General features: G+C 37.0%; 1 pseudogene across 1 annotated transcript; it reads right to left on the reverse strand.

The window, feature by feature from the left end:
• Positions 1-2,579: 2,579 nt before the first annotated feature.
• Positions 2,580-21,069, reverse strand: LOC309974423 (receptor-interacting serine/threonine-protein kinase 2-like; annotated as a pseudogene). Its single transcript has 9 exons — positions 20,897-21,069; positions 16,105-16,152; positions 15,786-15,891; positions 12,986-13,141; positions 12,815-12,872; positions 12,588-12,617; positions 5,002-5,159; positions 3,873-3,922; positions 2,580-3,032 (listed from the first exon to the last, which is right to left on the reverse strand). The product of its transcript is annotated as a receptor-interacting serine/threonine-protein kinase 2-like (transcript).
• Positions 21,070-21,975: the final 906 nt, after the last annotated feature.

Raw genomic sequence — 21,975 nt, forward strand, 5'->3', positions numbered from 1 at the left:
ATTAGAGGTGAAGAAGTAGAGACAATAAGTATGGACAATTCCTACAAGGTGTTTAGATCTAAATGGGAGTAGAAAAATGAGGTGGTAGCTGAAGGATGATATGGGGTCAAGAATTTTTTTCCTATATAAAGACAGGATATAATAATAGCATAGATCTGTATGACAGATGAACGATCCAGTAGACAGGCAGAGATTGGCAATGCAAGAGCAGAGAGAGAATATAAAGAACAGAATGCTGGAGAGAGTAAGGGAATGGCATCCAGAGCACAAGTAATACTGTTTACAACTGTGTAAGAACACTTTTTTCCCACTGTAAAAGAGATAAAGCAGGAAAGACAGGTCAAGTACAACTAAGTTTATAGATCTGGTAGTGGAACTACGAGGGAGTTCTCTCTCATGGTTTCTACTTTCTCAATGCTCAAAAGAAATACAGAACATAGGGTGTAGGAGGTTTAAGAAGGGAAGATAAGGTACAATATGCATTACCCCTGTCTTGTCTTCCTAAGTTCAGAATCTATTAAGAAAAGCCACACAATAATGAGAGATGATGATCAAAACATCACCTTTATTACTGATAAAGCTAATTGGAATCTGTCCCTTTTTAGATCTGTAGCATATGGGCTTAGTAACACTTTGTCCCTTCAGTTGACAGTTTTACTCACTCAGCTACAGGCCTCACCTGCTTCCATATGGGGAAGCACAAAATGTGTGCATCCTTTAGACAAGCTTACTTCTAAAAGGAGGAGAAAACTGAGAAGGGACTAGATAAGTACGCTTGCTTTTTCTCTAAAACTAACAAATGAGGAGGAGGAGTGCTGAGGGGCAGATAGGACTAGAAATGTTCCTCCCATGCTTTCCTTCTTAGGGATTGAAATGGAATTTCATCTTCACTTTGGAAACATGAAGTATGGGACTTACGCATCTCCTACAGTAGTACAAGATGATCATCTAGTCTGTAATTTGCAAACTTTTGGGTCTCAGAACTCTTCAAAATTATTAAGAGCTTTTGTATATGTTGGTCATATCTATTGATATTTACTACATTAGATTAAAACAGAAAATTTTAACACATCAGAGTATATGAAAACACATTCCATTATCCGTTGGAGCAATGATATCATCATACTTAATTTAGTCTCTGGAAAGATTTTTCCAGAGGATGAGAGTAAAAAGGGAAAACAATACCTTAATATTTATTATTTTGAAAAGTTTTGATTTTGTGAACCACTTAGGAAAGTCTCAGGAACCAATCCCACCTCCAGAGGTCCCTGCACCACAACTTAAGAACAGGTGATATATGAGAATGGAATAGTAGATGTATTTGAGAAACATAACAGAATTGCTAAGTAGAGTTTAGTGCCTAGTTTTAGCCATTAATTTAAAGAGAAACCAATGAATTCCATTTCTGGCCAAGATGAAGAAACAAGGACCAATTCACCCTCCTGCCGTAAGCAACCACTAGCCAGACAAAATGCATGAAACAGTGGTTTTCAAGACACTAGATATCAGGCAACAAAGGACAGTGATCTCTAAGTGATAGGAAACAACTGAGGTCAGCCTTATGACAGCCTGACTACCCAAGCTTACTGCCTTGGGAGAGTTTCCAGCTATACTACAGGGTAGAGAAGTAAGGCAGGGCCCAGAGGAAGCTCAGAGTTGAAGACACAGGGCTGGGAGTTAGGGTAGACGGAGGCAGATAGAGTTTATAGGACAGAGCACCAAAGAGGAGAAGTACACAGACAGAGAACTCCAGAGATCCGCAGAGCGCTCCTCTCAAATATTCAGCAGCACTGATCAATGCAGGATGTAGAAGTAAGTAAGCCAAAAGCCATTGTTCTGCAATGAACAATAGGGAAAAACCAGGAAGTTTGTAGAGAAGTACTGCCTAATGGCATGATCTTCAGAAGAGCTAGAGTCTTTAGGGAACGGAGAAGAAATTATAGTTTGGAAGTGGCACTGGGGACAAAGGAGATATGTATTGGGATGGCCAAAAAGTTTGTACAGGTTTTTGTAAGATCTTATAGAAGAAGCCAAACAAACTTTTTGGCCAAGCCAATACATACACACATATATGTACATATATATACACATACATACACACACACACACACACACACACACACACACACACACACACCCTATTACATGGTTCTGGGAGATAAGAGATAAGATGTTAATCCATTATTATAGCAACTTTTGATTTTTTTAAATACAATGCTGATGAGCACTAGACATATGTTTTGAATGGAAAATATATTTGGTTTTCTTTTTTTAGTTGGAAAGAAGATTCCCAGTCTACAGCTTGTCTTTTCATTTTCTATAGCATCTTCTGAAGTGTAAAATTTTTCAATTTTTTTGAAGTTCAATTATCAAAGAATTTTTTTAATAGGTCTTGTTTCTGATGTCATATATAAGAGCTCTTTGCTTAACCCAAGATCATGAAGATTTTCTTCTATGTTTACATTTAGGTGATGATTCATTCTACTTCGAAATAAATCTTAATTCTATCTGATTTTTTGATCTCCAGGATTGGTCTGGAAATTCTACTCTGGCCCTTCTCCAATCAATTTTATACATAGCAGTGAGTGATATCTCCTAAACTTAAATTTAATCATGTTATTTCCCTGAAAAACTCACTTTAATGGCTTTCCATTGTACTTGGAATAAATTTCTAACCTTTTTATGATGATAGTCAACAGCCTCTCCTTACCACTTCAATCTCATCTCATAAAATAAAAACAACTTTGAATTAGAAAAAAAAAACTTTGAGCTTGTCAGCTAACTTTCGTAGTTGTTCAAGGAATATTTTATTTACAGCGTATTTGTTATTTTTGTAATTCAAAAGGCCCAGATTAAAACTGTACACTAACTTAAGAAAGACGGTCTTTTATCTGGATTTTGTGCCCATCCACTTTCTATTAGAGAGATCATAAGTGCTCGATGAGGTATATCAAATGGCAAACTTTCTTCATTAGTGTCAGGTCGATGTCCTTGTGACACACTATACATAATCTGCAAAGGATTGGTGACTTCTGTCAAAACAAATATATTTCATTCATTAGAAATATATTATGATTTAATATATTAAATACATTCTAAAGCCAACCAAATGAACATGAGGGAATCTTAAAATCTTAGGAATAATTCATTACTTCCCTTTCTGTCAAAGGAATATTTAGATCCCAGCTATTGCCAGACTTGCTGCCTCTCGTGGGAGGAGTTTATATCTTCACCTCTTTAATTCTGGGCTTGGCCATGTGATTTGATTTGGCCAATGGAGTATGAAGAGAGCAGAGTAAAACAGAGCTCAGCAGAGCTGAGCAGAACCTAGCAGAGCCAAGAAGGGCCACAGCAACTAATAACCCAATGTGAATGAAAAATAAATGTTTAGTTTGTAAACTACTGAGATTCTGAGGTTGTTACACAGCAAACTGACCTAAATGAACCTCAAAATAAAGAAAGAGACAATATTATCAGAAAATTTTAAAAGTATTCTTCAGTATTTGCTGGTCTTTAGAAGAAGCACTAGTTAAATTTTCATACAAACGATTTTATAGCTGGAATGAATCTTAGAAATAAGAATTCAAAATTCTTAGTTTGCAGATAAAAAAAATGAGGACTTAAGAGATTTAGTGGCTTATAATAGAGTTAATTACTATCAGAACAAGAAGAATCTACACATTTTTCTGATCCTTAATCCAGTACTTTCCATCATACAGTGGATTCACAATGACAAATTGTTGTTTTTCTAGTGTGTTTTCCACAAAATGACTGTTAGGCAGCTTTAAAATAAGTGATCTTTATTCAGATAGTTCTGAGTATGACTTACCAATATGATGTCACCTAGAATAAGGAAGTCAAAGTACACTTACCTTCAAAAGGCTGTTTTCTAGATAAGACTTCCCATGTGATAACTGCATAGCTGTTTAAGATAAAAATATACATATAGTACTTTATAAACTATTCATAATAAACTAAAATGGTACTGATTTTAAAAGCTGACTGTGAGATACCATTTTTTAAAGTAATAATGTAGTGAAATGCTGCTTAAAGAATCACTATATAGAACCAAGATGATGAATATTCATATACAGTTTTGTTTTGAAAGGGAATTAATTCAATTTGAAAAATTAGGAAATTACTGTCATAAGAACTTGAAGTTATAGGCAAGGATAACTTGTGGATGATTCTTTAACACCTAGATAAGCTATGCCCTTTAATTACATGATTCTATTATTCACACAAAATAAAGAGCAATAAAAAAGGCTGTCTCATGTAGCCCTATTCTATTGACTCTTTTTCTGGTGTAAGTACTGTCTCTTTTGGTAGTGTTAAATGTTAATTGCACTGTTTCCCTCCCCCTATCAAGGTCACATATGATAAAAACCCTTGAATATTATAAATTGATAGGACAACAAGATATGCTTTAATAATTTTTAAGGATGTAAAAGTAGCTTAAGGCGAGGCATCAGGACTTCCCTGGTGGCGCAGTGGTTAAGACTCCATGCTCCCAATGCAGGGGGTCCGAGTTTGATCCCTGGTCAGAGAACCAGATCCCACATACATTCTGCAACTAAGGAGCCTGCATGCTGCAACCCAGGAGCCCATGTGCCGCAACTAAGGAGCCCACCGCTGCAACCAAATAAATAAGTAAATAAATATTAAAAAAAAAAAGTAAGGCATCTTTATTTTCACGTTTTTAATTTTTAATTTTTTTTTTTTGGCTGCACCACACAGCTTGTGGGATCTCAGTTCCCTGACCAGGGACTGAATCTGGGCCACGGCAGTGAAAACCAGGATCCTAACCACTAGGCCACCAGGGAACTCCCAAAGCAAGGCATCTTTAATATGAAAAACATTAACCACTGTCTCTAATTTATTTTCACCACACTTATGAGAGAAGCATAAAAATCATACTTTTAAAATGTAGCTTCAAAATTCGGATTGATTAATCTTGTTTTTTAGACAAGGTTAACTCTGAGCAAAAGTAACATGCTGTACCTGTATATATCATGCTTGATAGTAGCCCTTGATTTTTGTCCAGGTTCATAGTTTTCAGGTGGCATATAGATAATTGTCCCTCCTTCTGGTGCAGATTTACTACTTTGTGATTGTGAGAGGGACATCATGCGCCATTTTGATAAGCCAAGATCTGCAATCTGGAAGGGAAAAGAGTAATTGAATTTTTAAATTTTCTCTTTAAAAAAGTTCAAGAATTGTTTTTGTTTATATTTATTATATTTAGACATGAGACCAGAGTAAATGCTATATATATTAATATTGTATTTCTATAATAGTCTATTAGTTTCTTAACAAATTGGATTCCATAGTGCTGAACCCAACAACTCTAAAAGCAATATAAACTGACTTGAAGTTCAGCATAATATTACAAATTTTAAAAGAGACTAAGTTTTGAAAACTTAAACAGGAGTATTTTTGCCTTTTATTCTGAATGAGTATATACACTTCACTTTTTGTGACAAGTAGCTTTATATCATGTGCTTTCAAAATTTACCTATACCTCACAAAACTGCTAAACTAGTCATATCTAATACGATTGTCACTGGGTATTGTTTACAACTCAGGTTTATATGTTCTTATTTATAATGTGCTAAAAATAGTATCCTTAAAGTTGGAAATAAGTAAAATTCCAATATAGTATAACTCATTATTATATGATTTATGTCTACCACTAAAAGAATATCTGTTAACAATAGTATAGTTAGCATATAAAACATATTTATGTCCATGACAAGGAGTGCCTAAAGCATTATCAGTGACAAACATTCTGTACTTTTGATATGTCCTTTACAGTTTTACTTCACTTGTAAATTTTGTGCAGATACTATCAATACACAATATCTTATAACTAAGTATCTAAAACGTTCCAATGTTTTTTTTTAAAAGGGAGACAAAAATGTAAGAACAGAAACAATATTTAGTGAACAAAAGAGTATAGGAAAACTCTGAAGACATTTAATTTAAATCACTTAGATCTTCACAAGGCACAATTTAGGAGTCAACAGAGTGGAATGAGCTCTATCCAGCACACCATTTGTGGTTCAATCATTTAACTCTTAAAATGTTCACTAGCTTTAAGAGAAGAAATAAGTTATTTAGTGTTTAGATGAATTTGAGATTAAAAAAATTATGGCCCCACTCCAAAAAGGGAGGGGGTAGCCTATATGAATCTTTCATACAGTATCATAATAAAAGGGTAAGTCTAAGAAAAATAATTAGAAAAGACCAAGAGGAAACATGGTGCCACTACATGAAGATAAGCTGGATTGATTTCTAAAGGCAATATAATATGTGTTCTGGAACATGGGTTCTAGAGCCTTGATTACTTAGATTTACATTCCACTTCTACCCCTTAATTAGCTGTGCAACCTTGGACAAGTTTTCTAATTTCTCTGTGCCTCAGATTACCCATCTTTAAACTGGGGATAATAACATAACACAGGGTTGTACTGAGGATATTAAACTAGTTATTCTAAGTGAAGGACTCAGAACAGTATCTGACACGTAGTAAATGACCCCTGTGTATTAGTATTATTAATGTTTTGTACATGGGAATAAGCCTCTAAAGATTGCTCTTATTCATACAATACTAATAAGCACAGTACATAGTTTCTGGGCCTTTAATACACTTTGAGGTGGTATTAAGACTCTGGGGCACCGTATATCCTACTTACTTCTACTTGCCACTACAAACTCTTATTCCTCCCACTCATTCTCTAAAAGCAAAAACAGTACTCCAGCTGCACATCTGCTAGGATAATAAGCATCACTATGAGAAGCAAAGTTTATTTCTGTGCCACAGTGAGAAATGTTAAAAAAAAAAAAACACAAAAACTGGGATGTGGTCCATCTTATACCTGACCCACAAATTGCAAACTACTGGGCTAAATACTGGTTTGAATACAGTGCTGGAGAAAATGTATTCTGAGCTTGCTTCCTTATGTGCTCCTTTCACTTCACCTAAGGTCATCTATGTTCTTAAATCTCACCTAGAAAACTTAATCAGAATTCCCTTTATCAGCTAATTTAGTTTGGCTTTCACATGGAACCATATTTGTCCCCCTTCTCTATTACAAACACCAGGATCTTCCAGAGAAGCAAAAAAAGTGAAGAATATGATGAGAGGAATACAAGTTCCATGATTTCTTGAGGGTCCTGGTATCATTCAGCAATGAAGACAGAGGATAGGAACTTTTCTATTCTATACAAGATCTTAACATGCATTTCAAAGGTAAAGGTTCTTTTTAGCTAAAAAAGATGATAAAAGCAACAAGAATTTACTGTATTAGCACAGGAAACTATATTTAGTATCTCAAAATAACCTATAAAGGAAAATAATCTGAAAAATATATAAAACTGAATCACTTTGCTGTACACCTGAAACTAACATAATATTGTAAATCAACTATACTTCAATTTAAAAAAAGATTAAAAAACTAGAGGAAATTAAAACACACTATTCATAAAAATCATCCATAATCTTATTACCCTACCAGAATAGCTATTTTCATTTATATAATACTATCCATGTCTGTAAATTTATAAAGTTATCAGTAAGAAGCTATGAGGAATAACTTTAAGTATTCTTAGAAGTTCCACACATGATGGACAGAATAGCTGAGAAATCAAACATGGTACATATAAACATTTATTTCAAATAAGCCTACCACAGGTTCATTTGTATTTAAGGTGCACTAATTGATACTGACCAGCAGATAAACAAATTGAATGTATTCTTTTTAAAGTAGAAAAGTCCTGGTTGATCTTAATTGGTAGTATATTTTTCTTTTAGATACTATGCTTCTGGTTAGCATTCCAGTATAAAAATTTACTTCAAAAAACTGTAGCAAGGTGTGTTTCCATTTAATTTCATTAAGTATTTTAAAAGATTTTTTGCACTTCATTTAAAGGCCCTTCCAAGAAGATAGGTAGATCAGGTAACTGTTACTTTTTCATGAGTCACTGATAAACTTTGACTTTTAAGGGACATTTATAAAATAAAAAGTAGAGACACACAGGATGCATATAAAAGAGTATCATAATTTATAAGAATAGTATTAGGTCACAGTTTTATATGTGTTAAAGCTAATAAAAGTTAAAAAAACACACAAAGCCAAACTATTTTAAATTCTATTTATTTCAAAGAAAGACCATGGCTACCCTACTGATCAATGAAAAAGAGAAAGTAGGGATCATCATCACCTATTACTTTGCTTCTGTTTCCTGTATCAAGAATAGTTTCTGGACTGAGATGAAGAAAATAAAGTCCAAGGAGGTTGAAAAGTTTATAAAGGACAAATCTCAGGTCATTTTACATATATTTCAGGTTTAGTTAGAATACTTGCAAATACCTCCATGGTGATGGAGAGGTATTACAGGATACGAGAAAAGCAGATGTCATTCTGATTTTTAAAAAGGGAAAATAATATTGATTTTGCAAATCTATATATTGGCAGAGACTACCCTTAATCCCAGGTTTAAAAATGTAATGAAAGGGTTACTTTATGAGTAATTGATAAAAGAGCCAGAAAGAACTAATGAAAAATTATATTAGCCCAGTGATCAATTTCAGACCTCATGCGACATATCCCAAGTACTTGGGATGTCTAGCACAACACTGTTGCTCCACAAATACTTAATAAAGGAATGACAGACTTCATTTCCTTTTTTGTCAGTAGGACTACTGTCAAAGAGTAAACGTTAAAACAGTTTGTATATTATAAAACATTCTGAGGTACTTTAATAATATCCTTGACTATTAAATTATCAGACCTATCGGGTATATATAGAGGATCTGGAATTCATTCATTTGTTCATTCAACAACTACTTATTGAATGCTTCTATACGGCATATGCTAAGCAGGTGGCAGTGAATAAAACAGACTACATTTTAGTCTTTGTGAAGCTTATTATATTATAACTGGGGAAGACGGTCAATAAACATATTAATAAAAAATGTTTTGTAAGATGGTGAAAAATACTATGGAGAAGCATTAATCAAGGTATGAGGATACAGAGGAACTAGGCGGGTTGTCAGGGAAAGCCACTCTGATAATGAGGAAGAAAAGGAAAGGGAGTAAGTCATGAGTATGTAACAAGGAAGAACAAATCTGACTCCATATTGGATCTGTTTCTTTTACTTTAACCTTCGTATTCTATTGCTTTTGCTACAAGTTAAGAATGTTGCCTATAGCCTGAAATATACAAGACAGCCCATTCTCAAGGCTCTGACCTTTAAGGGTATAACACTTTTCTATTCATACAGAGATAAAAAGTTACAGAACAGACAATTACATTTGTCTTGTTGGACGTTTACAGGAACATCAAGATCTGACCTACATGGACTGCTGCAAGAACAAAGGAGTCCAAGAAATTTGCAACAACCAACCACACCCTCTCCCCTTTTAGTCTGAATTCTAGCTGGGGTAAGGTGGTTCTTTGGGACACTAGTCCACCATCTTCTTGGTCTACCGGCTTTCTGAATAAAGTTGCTATTCCTTGCCCCAACACCTCGTCTGTTGATTTACTGGCCCTGTCCTGCAGTGAGCAGTATGAACTTGGACTTGGTAACAAGGACACCTCGGAAAGCAGTCAAGCAAGGACTTTTGTAATATTCTAATGGAAAAAAATGGAGAAATATGGGCTGTATAACAGCTCTTTTAGGAGTATTCCAAACAAAATGAATGCTTATTCTCCAAAAGCCCTAATTAATAGAAGGATTGATATTGACCTGAAAGGAGGTTTTCAGACCATGTTGTGTAGCTCTGATTTGAGCTCTGTACTGCTTAATAGTTAATCATGACTTGAAGATACAAAAAAGCAGCTAATTAAATTTGAAGATGACACAAAGCTGGAGGACAAAGTTAAAAATCCTTGGACTACAGAAAAAACATTCAAAAAGGTCTTAAGAGCTGAAGTTATCACCCAAATGTAACAAGATAAACTTTGATGATGTCCAGAAAATATCCTGTGAAGTACATGACAAGGAGACATGACTTAAGTAACAATACATTAAAAAAAAAGAAAGAAAGAAAACCTCTCAGTGTTTTTTGTTGACACTGAGCCCAACTTGAATGTTGTTATAGGACTGCCCCCCAAAAGACGAATTAGTGAGGAACTATGAATACGAAGTAAAGTATTTAAGGACGATTCTACATTTATCACACCACATCAAGGGTGTAACTGACCAGGACCCTATGAGGCCTTCCTGGGACAGACCTCCCCCCACATATCTACTGCTTTAGCTCCTCTCTAAAGTACCTAGATAATAGTATCTGATGCCTATTTCCTGAGTTTTTCAGATGCTAAAACCACCAACAAATGGAAGAAATTAACTACTTGATGATCATGGGCATGTAATCCCCAGACCTTCTAGCACCTAAGGAATGACCACCATCAACCAATCAGAGAATTTGTGCAAGAGCTGACCACATACCCAAGGTGTGTCCCTTCCTCACCTTGCCTTTAAAAATGCTTTGCTGAAACCCTTTGGGTAGTTAGGGTTTTTTCAGCATGAGCTACCTCTTCTCCTTGCTTGGCCCTGCAATAAACCTTTCTCTGCTCCAAACTCTGACATTTTGGTTTGTTTGACCTCACTAATGTGTTGGCCACACAAACTTGTGTTAGGTATATATGGGTATTTGGATTAGTTTTGAGGATCAAAATTTAAGAGAGATTTAAACACAGATGCATCTAGATAGCACCCGGGATTAAAACCTATGTAATAAGGAAATTGGCTGAAGAAACTAAAGATGTGTATAAGGGAAAAGTGTATGTGAGAAGTAAGGGGATTATAGCTAACTTCAAATCTCAGAAGCACTGTCAGGTGGAAATAAAATTGGACTTTGAACTCACTTTATCACTAGGACCGATGAGTGGAAGCAACAGAGAAGGAGTTTTGACTGATCGTATAAAAAAAAGTCACAGTCATTCAGTTACGGAGCTTAAACACTCTCTTGTCACAGGGTAACTGCCTTGGGAGATGAGGGATTGTTGTAGTGAGGATTCAGAGGACTAGCTGATTAGGGGACTAGAATAGGTCACTTCTACCTGTATGGTTCTATAACTGATGGAATAGATTTGTCTCTTTTTTTTAAGTAGTATTGAGGCAGCAGCTTGCTTCTCTCTTCCTTTTCCTTCCATTTTATTCTAGGCAGAGGGAGTGCCTTCAATAAAGGTTTATTTTTTCACTTAACTTTTCTCACACTTTTTATATTTATTTTTCTATTGTTCCAACTTCCTTATTACTTATTTGAACATTTTTGGATACTTATAATAATCTTCAATTATGTATATTATTTGAAGTGCAGCAAAATACTATGTAAAAATAAAGTGAGTTACATTTAGTATTAATTTCTCAGCAACTACTTTTTATTTGCTGTCATCAGTTACATATAGGGTAACTGAAATCACTACTGCTCTGGTGCCTTTAGGTATCTAAATCTTATGCTTTATGCAAAAAATTCATTCAAAACAGATCACAGATTTAAATGTAAAACATAAATCTATGGAACTTTTAGAAGATAACATAGAAGTAAATCTGCAATACCTGTGGCTTCGTGAAGAGTGCTTAGACATGACAGCAAAAGCATGATCATAAAAGAAATAGATTACAACTTTTGCTCGGTGAAAGACCCTGTTAAAAGGAGGAAAAGAACAAACTTTGGATTGGCAGAAAATTTTTGCAAACTACATATCTGATTAAGGACTTATATCTAAAAAATATACAGAACTCTTAAAACCCAATAGTATAAAAGCAAAGAATCCAAGTAGAAAATGGTCTTAAGATATGAAGAGATGTTTCACTGAAAAGGATATAGAGATGGCAAATAAATAAATAACAATATTCAACATTATAGGTAAATGAAAATTAAGACCATGGTGCTATATCACTATACATCTATTAGAATGCTAGAATAAAAAACTATGATAATACCAAATGCTGGTGAGGGTGCAGAAAAGCTGGGTCTTTCATACATTGCTGGTGGAATATACGACGGTACAGCCACTGTGGCAAGTAGCTAGGTAGTTTCTTAAAAAGCTAAACATATGCTTACCATATGACCAAGCAGTTACACTCTTGGGCATTCATCTAGGAGGAATGAAAACTTACATTTGTTCAAAAAGTTGCACAGGACTGTTCATAGGAGCTTTATTGTAATTGCCAAAGACTAAAAATAACCAAAATATCTCTCAACAGCTGAATGGTTAAACAACTTTTGTACACCCATACCATGGAATACTATTCACCAGTGAAAAAGGAACCAACTGTTGACACAAGCAACAACTTAAATGGATCTCAAAGGCATTATGCTAAGTGAACAAAGCAGTCTCACAATATCACACACTGTATGATTCCATTCATATAGTATTCTCGAAATGACAAAATTACAGAGATGGAAGACAGGTTAGTGGTTGACAGTAGTTAGGTATGATGGAGGGGAGAAGGTATGACTATAAAGGGGTAGCATAAGTGATATCTTTCTTGTGACAGAGTAGTGTTATATCTTGATTGCTGTGGTGGTTACACAAATTTACACATGATAAAGTGATACAGAACTATATACATGCATTGTACCAATGCCAAATTCCTGGTCCTGAAATAGTACTATAATTATATGTGATGTAACCACTGGCAGAAATTGGGTGAAGGGTACATGGGACTCCTTTGTATTATCTTTGCAACCATCTATGAATCTATAATAATTTCAAAATGAAAAGTTAACAAAGGTATAATTGACAATTTAAATTAAGAACAGAATGACTGTATTTTGAACCATAATTTTACCAATGTCTGTAGTCTAGGAATAACTAACTCACTGCAGCACGAAGAAGTGGCACTGAATTAGGGGCTATGGAAAAGGCAGAGATATTAAATTGGTAAGATAGAAGAAATAACTAAAAAGTCTTTAAAACTATTAAACACAAGGATGCAGATAAGCTTTTTTTAAAAAAAAGTAACTACCTTAACGTGAAATTCATTATCCAATAAGATATTCTGAGTCTTCAGGTCATGATGAAGTAGAGGAGGATTCATATTGTGCAGGTAATTTACACCTAGTGCAATTTCATGCAGAATACGAAATCTTAATGGCCAAGGAACATCAGGATATTCATTTTTCTTCATATATGTGGAAAGAAACAAAACTAAAATTAGTGGCCAAATTTATTTCCACTTAGAAAATGAAATATTCCATGAGGAAATATAGTATTAAACTAAATATCTGGTATAACTAAATTCAGGGCAAAAAATACTCATTTTGTTATATTATCAATTTGACATTATTTAACATCCTTGTATCTTACTTTCCTCAATTATTAGAGAAAATAATGACTTTACAGTACTGATATTTCCTTTTAGTTTATACTGGTAATGCAACTACATGGTATGGGGTCTTTCTTCAGTTGAGACAGTTTTAAATTATTTTTTTATCTGTATAATACCCAGACATATATTTATACTCATACCCATCTTCCCATTCTATGGCTTCTTATCAAATAACTTGTGCCCATGAATGTACACACACACACACACACACACACACACACACACAATTTGTTTCTATTCAAAATTTATATTTTAAATCTCCTATTAATATAAAACCATACTTGATTACGATGATAACCACTGCATCAATTAAAATTATGACCATAATATATTTACTTACTAAGCATTAATACTTCATATTTTTAAATCATATATTTACTTGCATTTCAGCTTGAAAAATTAGCATTTGGGAGTTTTGCTTTTGTGAAGGAGACAAAAATCATCTTCATTTCTAAGTATATATAACATAGAAACATTAAAAATGTAATGTTTTCTATTTCCTGGTACTTACAAGTGACAGTCATCTGAACTTTCTTAAATGTTTTCTGAACATAAAAGTTAATACAGCTTCCCAGGAGAATGAACATACTCAGAAAAATTAGATAATTTGGGAATATCCAACCATGAATCATCAGGGACCATGCCACTGGGTACATTTTACTAAATAATATGAAAAAGTATGCTTCCACTGAGCTCAAAACTGTTCTTAAGAATTTTTTTTCTGCAGATGGGTCAGCTTATAGTTCATTGATTAACTAACTTGGCAGGGGAGTGGCTCAAAATACTTGTCTTTACATAGTATTTTGATTTTTTTCATCAATCTTTTGTGAGGTTGGGGGAACGTGCTTCAAGATAAATCCTGACCTAATAATACAGGACACCAAAAGAAACACAAAACACAAATGTTCAACATTACTTCCTCTTGTTTACACAGATTCCCATCCCCTTGAGTAACTGAATCTTTTAATCTTTAAAAAGGTAACTTTTTCTGAAAATTATATAGTTTAAAGAAGTAACAAGGCCTCTCTGCAGTATAGTGCTATATGGAAGCTTTTGATCATGGAGAGGAAGGTAGATGAGTGCTCACTATGTATTTTATGATTCCTTCCAGGAGTCAGCAATCCCCCTGTAGGAGGCTCTAGAATTTCTAATGGGCTCCAAATTTGGGTACCAGAGCATCTACTGTGGTGCTGGGGTATGGGAAGACAACATTAGAATTTATGCTTATATTCATTTAACAAAAGGAAACTGTGTTTAATTAGTATTTGTATCTTACTTGCTGTGTTGGTTACACAAATCTTATACACTGACACTAGTTACTTTACTCTGCCCTTGTTTCAGATGGTCCTGTCACAAACAGAATGTGTTGTATCCCGAAATAAAGAAGAAGTCACTCCATGAGTGGTGACAGTGGCACCCATTCTCTCTTGTTTGCTTATAGATCACTATGATGTATCAGAATTTAGGAGTGTTCAGTGACTAGATTTTACAGATTATGTTACTACTCAGTTTTAACTAAAGCACCCCTCACAAAAGAGACCGAGTTCTTTAAAAATATTTCTTGACAGAAACTGCAGGCTAGAGATAATCTTAGTAATATGAGAGCAAGCAAACAACAATAGATGGATACACATATTTTGAGAATGAGGACACCCCCCACAACCGGGCCATATTTGTTTACTGATGGGATTCACAATTAAAGCCAGATAACTGATACCTTGGGAAAAAGGTACATGGCTCATGCCATTGTCTATTATTGGAAAAGCTCATGTATTTGATACTCAGATTTATTTGGTCTATTAATTCAGAACTTTATGAACTGGTATTATTAACATTTAATTTGAACCCTACATTGTCTTTAACATAAAATGAAATCTGGCTTAAACTAACAATAAATTGTATGGTGTGCCGAGTTTATCTTTTCTCTCTCCTGTTCCTCTCTTACATATATATACATGTGGATATTCGAATTCAATGTAAACCTCAGGAACAGTAACCTAAGCAAAATAATCTAGGTCACTTAGAATGCAGGCTCTGACTCCACAGTATTTTTTTTTTTTTTTTTTTTTTTTTTTTTTTTGCGGTACCCGGGCCTTTCACCGTTGCGGCCTCTCCCGTTGCGGAGCACAGGCTCCAGACGCGCAGGCTCAGCGGCCATGGCTCACGGGCCCAGCCGCTCCGCGGCATGTGGGATCCTCCCGGACCGGGGCACGAACCCATGTCCCCTGCATCCGCAGGCGGACTCTCAACCACTGTGCCACCAGGGAAGCCCCACAGTATTTTTAACAACACAAAAGAAGCCATAAATGGTGAAGTTTTTCATTATTCTTATTTTGATTCATCTATATATCCCTAAATAATCTGATCATTTGTAAAACGAAAGTACTATATAGGTTGAATAACAGAATTATAACGACTGAAAATGTATAATACTTACCCTATGTAGGAGTTCATTTAATGACCCATTTGGCATGTATTCAGTAACTATTCCCCAAAATTCAGGCTCATTGCAAACTCCCAAAATTGGAAGACTGTAACTAAATCTAGCTTTTTTTTTTGCAGTACGCGGGCCTCTCACTGCTGTGGCCTCTCCCGTTGCGGAGCACAGGCTCCGGACGCGCAGGCTCAGCGGCCATGGCTCACGGGCCCAGCCGCTCCGCGGCATGCGGGATCCTCCCGGACCGGGGCACGAACCCGCGTCCCCCGCATCGGCAGGCGGACTCTCAACCACTGCGCCACCAGGGAAGCCCCTAAATCTAGCTTTGTGTAAAATTTCAGCTTCTCTTAAGACATCATTTCTTTCACTAAAGAAAGAAAATGTATAATTATTTCAAAGTAAGGAAAAATACATAATTATCAAGCCCATAAATATTAATTAATCCTGGATTTTTTCATTCATTAGCTTTTGACCTCATGTAAATTATGCAGCTTCTCTTAGTTTCTTCGTGTTTAAAGTTGGGATAATATCTACCCTATATATTCCATAGGTCTGTTTAGAGACCAAAATACCTGTATAAGCCACTGACAGAAAAAAGTGCTACATACAGATGATTATTGTACTCTTCTCAGGAAAGGGAAAGAATACCATGTTTAAGTTTATAAAGTCTATATTAGAATGATAGGTGCTTGAACTAATTACGTTAAGTTTATGTTGTATTAAAATGATCAAATTTGATTAGACTATTATATTAAATTTTATGGCTGCATACCATGTAAAAATTTTCTAAATATCCTGAATATTAAAACACTTAAATGTTGTAGATTTTAATGACTAGATGATAATAGTTGCATAAGGGTCAATAATGCTTAGAAATTATATACTGGAACACAGGAAAAGGACACTGAGAACAGGTAAATGCTTAGAATGGATCCCTGGGCTAACTCTGGATCCCAGGTTCATTTGATTTTTCATTCATAAAACAAATAAATATTGAACATTTATTATGAATAAAGAACTGTGCTCAGCATTATGGAGACTAGTAAGTTTAAAAAAACCAAAAAACAAAACACATAGTCTATGACCTCAAACTGTCCAGAAATCTTTTTAAGAAATCTTTTTTAAGAAAATAAGAAATCTTTTTAAGAAATCTTTTTAAGAAAAATAAGTACTCACTGTGGTCTTGATTTACACTTCTCCAATGATTAGTGATGTTGAGCACCTTTTCATATACCTATTGGTCACTTGTATGTCTTTGGATGTGTTAATTATATTGATATTGGTAATTATTACATGATGATGTATATGTATAGCAAATAATCATGTTTTGCACTTTAAATATATACGATTATATTTGTCAATTATTCCTCAATAAAGTTAAAAAATAAGAAAAGCAAAAAAAGAAAACCAAATACTTAAAATATAAGGCAGAATATGATAAGCGCCATCAAAAACAAGTAAATAAGCAAGCAAATAAATAAATAAATATAGGGAGCTCAGAGAACTAGTAAATCTGGGCTAAGGGAGTTGCTACAGCCTTTAGAGAGAGATGTCAACAGTACCTTAAGGATGGATAGAATTTCAACCACTGGAAAAAGGGCATCCAAGATATGTGGTCCCTCTCCAAGATGGGAGAGATTTTGCCTTTCTTTTTCATCTGTGTCTCCCCAGGATCTGGAACAGTACCTGGCACACAGAATTTGTCTAATAGATGTGTATCAAATGAACTCAAGAAAGTTAAAGTACAGGCTATATCTGGAAAATGACAAATTGTTTAATATGAATCAGGATGTGTAACAGCGTGTGTAAAGGGAGTGAGGTGAATAGGGTAGGGTAGGGCCTCATCTCAGAGCCTTAAAGCCAGGTGAGAGCATTTACACTTGATTTGGTAGTCACTGAGTTGTGACTACAGGTTATTGAGCACAGGAGTGACAGGAGTGGAACAAACTTTTAGGAGGATTAACTTGGCAGCAAGGTGTAGGATCAGCAGAAGGAGGTAGAGTTTGAAAGCCAGGTATTAGAAGATTATAATACTAGTTAAGATGTGAAGCAATGAGAGTCTGAAACTATAAAGGTTGCAGTGTAAATAGAAAGAAAAACACTAGCTGAATAGAATACCCAGGCTCTGGTGGCTGACTGATTGACCTGATTGACTAAGGGAGGTATATACATATATATATGTGTATATGTGTGTGTATGTATGTGTGTGTGTACGTATGTGTGTGTGTACCTATATATGAAGGGAACTGCATTTGTCACCAATTTTTTTCCATGGATGGTTTGGTATTGGTAGCAGCAGTAATAGAAAGAGAACTGTCTCTAGGAGAAGCTTACTAGGTAAACAATGATGATTAGTTGGTGCTTAAACCACCCAAGCTCTTGATGAATGGCTGCCGAAATAAGAAAAGCAACAGACATTCCAGACCAGACTATGAAGCCTCCTTTAAAAACAAACAATAAGCAAAATAAAGCAGAAACATCTTAGTCATCTATGTTTTGAAGAGGTAATATACTTACATGTTTCAAAATTCAAGAATTACAAGAATGCATAAAAGAGTTTCTCTTCTTCTCCCTGCTCTTCAGCCACTTAATATCCCAACTGTGAGGCAACCCATTTTACCAGTTTGTGAGACCTGCTTTAATTAAATTTATATTTCCTAAGCTGAAACACGTCTGTATTTGCCTCATGAAATGTAGGTCAACAAGACAGTTATTGAGTAGCACCTTTGCCGGGAAGGTTCCTGGATACTCTGAGAAAGAATTATAGAGAGGGCATGCTAGGGGATGTCTTATTGATACTTAATGTACTAATTCCCCCTCCCATGGAGAGTATGATGCATTCTTCCTTCTCTTGTGATCCTATTATTTGTTGGCCACTTTACTACAGTTGGTTTCATTATCCCTACTTTATATATGAGAGCACGAAGGCTCACATAAATTAATAATTTCTATTGGTCATGCCAACAATAAGTGGCAGATTTGGAGTCAGATTTGAATTGCAATTGTGGGACGCTAAAGCCTTTGTTTTTTCCACTCACTGCTTAATCAGAGAAGGAAAATTCTTGAAGTCAGATTTCAGGAAGAATGAGTGGGAAAACAGAAAAAGCCAACACAGTTTAAAACTAGGTTTTTATATTAAAAAAATAAAAATGTAAAACAGCTTTTACAGACATATTACCAAAATTACCCATAACAAATTTCAGTTACAAAACAGTTACACTGTTTACACAAGGTATTTGAACAACCTATCAGACTCACCTATTCATAAGGCGTTGGGAGATTGCTGGGGAAGGTCCTCTCATGGGCAAAAGTCAGGTTACAGAGAATAATTCACCAATCACTAAAATAAGAACATGTTACAGCACATAAACTTAGTTTTCTTTTGTGATCTCAAAGAACAATGCAAACATTAGCCACACCAGAGCCCAAGAAGTACATATATCTGTTATTCCCACTTCATAAGTGAGGACATAAGACACCCTGTGAGTCAACTGCAGAGCCCAGTCCTATGCTCAGACTACATAAATACAGCTAATGTTAACATTCTAGGAAACAAGTGGAAGAAAAAATGTGATGCAGTAATGCCAGAGTGTTGCACTGGTCCTTATGGCGTCTTTGACGGCAGAATTAATTTCCTACCCGATTTAGTGAAGAATTTTAGATGATGAAATTGTTAATGAGCACGAGAGGGAACTCCCTTCATTTCTTGGCCCCAAATGGCACAAAACTTAGATAAATTAAAATCTTGAGAAGCAGCATCCAAAATGGGAGGATCAATCTCCTTTAAAATACCTAAGGAGTCCATCAGTGCTAGATTTCCACATATTTTAATAGTTGATTCTAAAATACATCTACCCTCTCTAATCAACCACCACCCTTCAAAGTTGACTACATACACATAATTTCCCAGTAATTGCTCCACAGAATTCAAGACCCAGGGTAAATATACCCTGTATATCACGAAATCAGGATTATGGTACACAAGAAGCGGGAACAATTTCTAGAGGTGTCTCAAACTTACTGTGAGATCTAGCCCATCCAAGCCTGATAGCAAGAGAGCAAGTAAAAGCCACAGGCAGATGAAAGTCAATACCATTAGCAGGGCTGAAGCTGAGGAATTTATCTGCTGTTGGATACTGACAGCCTCTAGCTAATCAGGCATCTAGCATGATGTATTTTCACTTTAGATATAGGGGGAGGAGAGGAGAATGTTGCAGTCATGGATGTTAACTCACTAAGAATTGAATGCAGGGCCTAGTTAAATTCCTATTGGAAGGAAAATACACAAGACTAGTGACTAGACTCACTGATTAATATATACGGTTGAAAGGTTTTTCTGGAAACAGGAACTAATCTAGCCTTCCCTTGAAATCTGGACATTGCACTAAACTTGTTCCAGGATGGGAGAGACATTCAAAAGTTTTGGTCATTTAACAGCTTTCTGATTTCAGTTTATTGTTAGCAAAAATAATACAAGTTTCCTCTAGAGACAGTCTTCCTTCCCTGTGACGGTAAGAGGAGAAACTAAATTGAGTTTGATATCTAAACTTTCATGCCTACATGTGTAAACCAAAAACAACAAAAAGCCCAAACCAAAACGTCCCAGACTCTACAGCAGTGCTGTTCAATAAAAATATAATGTGAACCACATATACAATTTGAAATTTTCTAAGAGCCACTTTAAAAAAAAGTTAATAGCCACCTATGGCTAAGAGCTACCTATTGGGCAGTGCAGCCCTAGAATTCGACTTCAAAAAAGAAAAAAAAAAAAGGGAAAAACAAAGCAAACAGAACCCAACTTCAATAAAGAGGACGTTTAGAGTTGGGCTGTGATTGCTGATTTTTGGTGTCTGGAGAAAGGAGGCCCAGGAGTAAGAAAAAAAGGAGAGGGCAGCGAAAAGAAGCGTGATTGCTGCATCTCCAGAGAAGCCTGCTCTCCCCACCATGTTAGCCCAAGCGTTGAACGGCTGCCTAGAGGTGACGAGGTGTGCGGCCGATCCCAAGTGGTCACCGTCGCTTGGGCTTCAGAGCCCGCTTGCCGGGGGTTAGAGCCAGTGGGGTGGGGAACGCAGATTTCGGGGCTCCGCGGTGGAGCCGCCAGGGCGCCCTACCTGTCGAGCAGCGGGGTGTGAATGTGCAGGTGTTTCACGGCCACCCGAACGCGGCAGTCTGCGTGGCGGGCAGAAGACACGGTGCCGGACGCGCCGCGGCTCAGGTAGCGCAAGTCGCCGAGCTTGTGGTACGGGATGGTGGGCAGGGCGCTGCAGATGGCCTGCTCGTTCATGGTAGCGGGTGGCGCGGGCACTCAAGCAGCCGATCGATTCCGGAAGTGCCCGCCGCTCCCGCGGCTCCACCCCCTGCGCGAGCCGGCTCGGCAGGCCCTACAGCCTGCCGGACATGAGGTCACGAGGTCGTCCATTCTCCGCGCAGCCCACGCCAAGCCGCTGCTTATCCGGAGCCGGAGCGGACTGGTCAACTCTGCGGCGGCGGGGCGCACAGGGGAGGAGCTTCCTCTCTCCGACCTGGCCCTCCCAGGCGCTGCCAGCCACCCGAGCCCGCCTTTCGGAGCTCCTCCCTCCCCAGACTTCTCACGCGACGTCAGCGGCGGATGCCGAGGCGGGGATGAGGGCCACTGGCCCGCGATCCTCCCAGCAAGGCTCCGGCCTCGGCCTCAGGCCCGAGATCTCCGCCTTGTGGCGACCAGACGACGTGTGCCACACCGGCGGGGCTCGGGCGGGGGCTTGGGAGTGGGGAAGTGAGCCAGGGGCGCTCAATTTGTCTTCTCTCCCCCCAACCCACAAGGTTGGAAAGGTTTTCTTGTGGGGAAATTTCCTCTCCGCAGCTTCACACTCAGTCAGCGGACCCTCCCACCCAGGAGGAATCTCCCCTGGTCCCATCGGGGCGTCTTCCGGGAGTCGCCAAACACCAGACAGAGGTAGCGGGGTGGGTGTGGCAGCTGCCATTTCCTGCGCGGAAAGCTCTTTGAGGACCTGCGGTGGTGACTTACTAGGGCTCCGCGCTTCTCAGCCCGGTGAGTCAGGTAGGGGTGTAGATTCACTTGCTTATCTGGACTCCAGTCTAACCTCACTTGCAACTACTTCAGTCTTGTGGGGGTGGCTGATAAGCCCTGTCAGAGTTTAATCCTGTCTAAACGTTCAGGTGTTTAGTTCCTGTTGAGTGCTTCTCTACT

This window comes from Leucopleurus acutus (assembly GCF_964270905.1).
Source record: "Leucopleurus acutus genome assembly, chromosome: 17".
Taxonomy (NCBI): domain Eukaryota; kingdom Metazoa; phylum Chordata; class Mammalia; order Artiodactyla; family Delphinidae; genus Leucopleurus; species Leucopleurus acutus.